Here is a 5694-nt window from a genome sequence, read left to right on the forward strand (position 1 = left end):
GAATTGTCTCTTTTGCCCAGTGACCAAACTGTTAGCTCCATTTTATTCAAATAAGCATACTAGTTAATGTTAATAAAAACATTTAAAAAAAAACAGTTGCTTTATTCTAGTTGTGCTTCGTGTGTGTGATTTGGTTTCTCCTTGATGAAATTCTAGTTAAGGAAAAAGTTTGTCTAAACCAGGAAAGAGAATCCCATTCCCGACAGCAGAAGACCCGGGGCGGGGGGGGAGTATTAGCGGACAGTGGATGGCTCGAGCGGACAAGCAGAATGTCTGATAGTCGTGCTCCTAATTTTGATTGACCTCATTCGGTGGTCGTCAGGAGTCTGTTCTAGAGCATGCGGGGGCGACTCAGCTGCCCCGGCCCTTGGGAGCCCTTGGGGCCTGCTCGCTCTGCCCCTGTGCCTTTAAATCACTGAACTGGCCTGTGCTTGTTTCGTAAGCGGGCAGAACGAGCAGCTTCGGTGTCAGGCAGCTGACAGGAGAGAAAATACAGCCCTATACAAAACCAGTAAAAAGATCAAACGGATTTTTTGTAAAGAAGTAATGGTTGAGGGGCGCCTGGGTGGCTCAGTGGTTTAAGCCGCTGCCTTCGGCTCAGGTCATGGTCTCAGGGTCCTGGGATCGAGTCCCACATCGGGCTCTCTGCTCAGCGGGGAGCCTGCTTCCCTCTCTCTCTCTCTGCCTGCCTCTCTGCCTGCTTGTGATCTGTCAAATCTTTAAAAAAAAATAATGGTTGATACAGGGTCACTGTAGATAATGTAGAAAATACAAATAAGCAAAAGAAATTTTGACCTCAATTACCTGACCATCTCACACCCCACACAATTCACCCTTTCCAACTGCACAATTCCGCAGTTTCTAGGGTGCGTGTCGAGTTGAACAACTCTCCCCACCATCATTTTGCGGACACCTGCCTCCAGAGAGAAACTCTGAACCCCTTGGCAGTGGCTCCCATTCCCCTTCCCAGCGCCTGGCAAGCGCTCATGTATCTCCCGATTAGCCTCTTCCGGACGCTCAGCAGGAGGGGCATGGCACGGGGTGCGGCCTCTCCGGCGTGGGCGTCTCGCTTCAGGCAGCGGTTGAGGTTCCTGCACGTGGTAGCAAGTGTCGGAGCGCACGCGGCTCTTCCCGCGCATAGTCTGCATTTCAGTCGTTCACCCGCCCGGTGCTGGGCGCTTTTCGCTTTTCTTCTTGTGAACGATGCTACGGACGCGCCTACGCAAGCTTGCGGATGTGAATTTGCAGTTCTCTTGGGTGTGTGTGAACGGAGGAGTGGAGCCGCGGCCCCGCAGTTTGTTGACTACTCTGTGTGCGAGTGAGAGCCAGCGGGTCTGCGACGGGCGGGAGCCTGCGACCGAAGGCGCCCTGACGTCCGTGAGGCACCGAGGGCTCGCGAGAAGAACCACGGGGCTTCGAGCCAGCTGCGTGGCCAGGCGTGAGCACCACCCCTGCCTGGGTTCGGGTGTGAAATGCCCCATCCGGTGAGATCGACAAGGACAGAACAATAAATATGACCCGGGATGAAAGTGCCCTTCCGAAAGCCTAAATTCGGGCCCCAACAGGTGCTGGGCTGGGCCTGAGCACAGAAGAAAAGGGACTTGGGGCAATACAGTTGCTGCGCACAGAGCAGCCGGAGGGCCCGGAGGAGGAAGCGCGGGGTCCGAGGGTGCAGGTGCTGACCTACGTCGGAACGCTGGGGGCTGTGACCCTTTGTCTCAGTTTGTTTCATCTGTAAAAGGGGGTGACGCTGATGATGGTGATAATACATCACAGGACTGCGGCCCGGCTTTTGGAGGCCCATCGAAATGTCTGCACTGACGGCCTCTTCCTGGGGTGTTCCTACTCCCCAGGCCCAGCCTGAGCCCGCCCCTCCCACCCCCCAGCCCTCCCCCGCCCCGTGCTCCAGCCCCTTTGGGGCCTCATCCCTGGCTTGGCAGTGAATAGGCCCCGCCTTTCCCGGCCTGGCCAGCCCCCTCTGCAGCTCTGTCAGCTCGCACCCGCCTCCAGACCGCCTGTGCCCTACCGGGACTCCTTCTACCCACCATTTGACACCGCCTCACTCCTGCCGTGCCCGCCCTCCCGGCCGGCCCCGCGGCCCCCTCCGTACTGGTCAATCTGAAAGCCGGCGGCAGCCCGGCCACGTCGCTGGGTTTTGTCCCGTCACTCATTGGGCACCAGCCAATCAGCGTCGCCTGCGCCAGGCTGGTGCGGGAGGGGGGCAACGCCCCGAGCGAGGAGCAACCGCGGGGGCTTAGCCGCAGCCCCCTTGCTGCGAGGGGCCGCAACGGCCCAAGTGCCCAGGGACCAGTCGGAGCACGGCACTGCCCTTAACCTTGGGCGGACCAGCGATGGACAGAGGTATGACCAGAGAGAAAGGGACCTGGTGGCGGGGTGACGGCCTTAGAGGGGCAAGGGCGTGGGGCTGCGGAGGGTGGAGATGGGTGGGGGCACAGGTGTGCGTCCCAGGCCCTCTTGCACTACCAAGTGCAAGGAAAATGATACACGACACAGCGCCCTCTTCAGCTCAGGCCTCTGGAGCAAAAGGGGGCGGGAGCGGACTTCTCTATCAGAGCAGCCCACCCACCGGCGCGCGGGCCCGTCTGCGGCCCTGCCTGCCGCCAGAGACGGGTAGCTTCTCCCTCCACGGAGCGGCCAGCCAGCCGCACATGGGATCAGAAAAGCAGTGGCCTGGAATTTCAGAATCCTAAAAGGATCGCGCATTGATTCCCTACTCCTCCAGGAGGACGCACAGAGTTACAGAACCCTCAAGGGAGGGAGCCAGAAGTGCACCCGGGAAGGAGGGGCGGAGAGGCACCGCGCCCGCTCTCACCGCGTTCCTGTCCTCCCGAAGCATGCTGGCGCTGCGAGGGACGGATGTCACCCCTTTCTCAGCTTCAGCTGAGGTCCACCAGAGGCCCCAGTTCCAGGCGTCGCGGTCCCACTCCTCCAACCACGGCCCTGTCTCTCACACGAGACACACGGCCTGGGAACTCCGGTGACCTTGGGACTCTGTGACCCGCACAACTAAACGTGGTGTTTGATTTTCGGCCCCGCCCACCCTGGCAGGCAGAGGCACTAAGGGAATTTGTAGGGCCCTGGTGGAAGTTCTCTGGTTGTCATACCGGTGACTTGAGCCGAGCCCAGAGGGAAGGAACCCGGACTCGAACTCGTCCTTCCTCCTCGGCGCGCTCTCAGGTGCACTCAGGGATCGTCCCGCACCCCCATCTTCATGACCGTCCTCGCCGCCCTGACGGTCCAGGGCAGCGGCCGCTCCGGTTCCCCGCGGCGCTGACGGCCCGGCTTGGCCCGTCACGCCGGTGAGCCGCAGAGGAGGGCCTGGCGAAGCACGAGGCCCCTGCCGGCCACGGGACCCTCACGACCCGCTTTCCACTGGCCGGGAGGGAGCCCCGCACTGCGGCCCGAGGGCTGACCAGACAGGCCCCCACATTCCGTCCCTGCCGTCTGTCTTCCGGGACCCCTCCCCGTTCGGATCCAGCAGCCATCGGGCATGAGTCAGGGTACGGGAAACAGACAGGGTTTCCCAACAGAGGGGACGGACCGGGAGACGTCGGTCACTCAGGGACTGGACGACTGGAGTCACAGAGGTAAAGCGGGAGGAAGCTGCCGCCCCCAGGGCAGGGGGAAAGAGGGAAGAGGTTGGCGTCTGGGGAACCTAAAAGCCAGGACTGGGGGGGGGGGGCTTGAAGAGCCAGAGCCTGGAGCCCTGAGGAGGGGCTGCTGCAGTTTCCCAGGGAAGGAGAAGCCCCACCGCCCAGCAAGAGGGGAACCGGGGCAGGAGGTCATTCCAGAGGCCCCGGCTTCCGGGTCCCTAACCCCTTCCTCGGCGGCACCCGTCTGGGGTTCAGTCCATCTGTTGGGACCTTTATTTCAATGACGGTGTTTCTTTTACTTTTAAAGTTCTTTTTCGGGGACGCCTGGGCGGCTCGGTCGGTGCGGCGGCTGCCTTCGGAGGGGGTTGTGATCCTGGCGTCCTGGGATCGAGCCCCGCATCGGGCTCCTTGCTTGGCGGGGAGCCTGCTTCTCCCTCTGCCTCTGCCTGTCTGCCTGTGCTCGCTCGCACTCTCTCTCTCTGACAAATAAATAAATAATCTTTTTTAAAAAAAGTTTCTTTTTCAAATGTGCCTGGACACTTTTCTTGTTTTTATGTTTTTACTATTGTTTTTTAAAGGTTGTATTGATTTACTTGAGAGAGAGGGAGGGAGAGAAAGCACGAGGGGGGAGGGTCCGAGGGAAAAGCAGACTCCCCGCTGAGCCTGGAGTCCCAATGGGGGGGACTCGATGCCAGGATTCCGGGATCATGACCTGAGCCGAAGGCAGGCGCCCAACCACCTGAGCCGCCCAGGCGCCCCCAGAGCGCTGCTCTCAGGCGGGATCTCCATTCCGCGCTCTCACCTCCCGAAAGCCCTTCCTCCTAGCACCCAGGAAGCCCAACCCGCCAGCTCCCCCACACAGCCCCAGCCCAGCCCGTCCCTGATCCCTCCTCTGTTCTCATGGGCTCTGCTTCCTCCGGGATTTCTCTTGCTTACCTGTGGGCCACCTATGCATTTCAACAGCGTAACTAACTTTTCTCATTATGGACTCCCTCGTCTTTCTCTCCAGCTGGACTGGCATCCCTGGATGGCAGCCCCGGGGGACAGAGTGGCACCGTGCCACCCACCCTGGCCCAGGCCCCGCCGGGCGGCACCAAGCCTGTGGCCGGCTGTCCAGGGCCCCAGGGACTGGACCAGCGGGTCCACCTGCCAGGCTCGGGCGTGGAGGAGTTGGCAACGGGGACTCATAAATTCTGCCCCGAGTCTCCGCACTGTCCTCATGCTTGGCAGGAGGCCTTTGTGCCCAAGACACGCAACCCAGAAATCAGCAACTGAGAGTTGAATACGTTTGGTTATCTAGAAATGCGCAACGTCGGGGCGCCTGGCCGGCCGGGTTGGTAGGGCGTGTGGCTCTTGATCTCGGGGCCACGAGTCCCAGCCCCACGTTGGGTGTAGAGGTCGCTTAAAAATAAAATCTGTTTTGGGACGCCTGGGTGGCTCGGTGGGTTAAAGCCTCTGCCTTTGGCTCAGGTCACGATCCCAGGGTCCTGGGATCGAGCCCCACATCGGGCTCTCTGCTCAGCGGGGAGCCTGCTTCTTCCTCTCTCTCTGCCTGCCTTCTGCCTACCTGTGATCTCTCTCAAATAAATAAATAAAACCTTTTTTAAAAAATCAATTTATAGGGTGCATGGGTGGCTCAGTGGGTCAAGCCTCTGCCTTCGGCTGGGGTTGTGATCCCAGGGTCCTGGGATCGAGCCCCGCATCGCTCTCTGCTCAGGAGGGAGCCTGCTTCCCCCACCCCCTGCCTGCCTCTCGGCCTACTTGTGATCTCGGTCTGTCAAATAAATAAATCCTTAAAAAAAAAAAACAAGGGGCGCCTGGGTGGCTCAGTGGGTTAAGCCTCTGCCTTCAGCTCAGGTCATGATCTCAGGGTCTCTGGGATCGAGCCCCGTATCGGGCTCTCTGCTTGGCAGGGAGCCTGCTTCCTCCCCTCTCTGGCTGCTGCTCTGCCTACTTGTAATCTCTCTCTCTCTTTATCTGTAAAAAAGAAAAAAAAAAACAAAAAAAAAACAAAAGCACGCAAGCAGGGCTCCGCGTGGACACACAGGACGACGTGCGCGAGAGCCCCTACCGTCCTCCC

The sequence above is a fragment of the Meles meles genome, chromosome X (assembly GCF_922984935.1).
Source record: "Meles meles chromosome X, mMelMel3.1 paternal haplotype, whole genome shotgun sequence".
Taxonomy (NCBI): Eukaryota; Metazoa; Chordata; class Mammalia; order Carnivora; family Mustelidae; genus Meles; species Meles meles.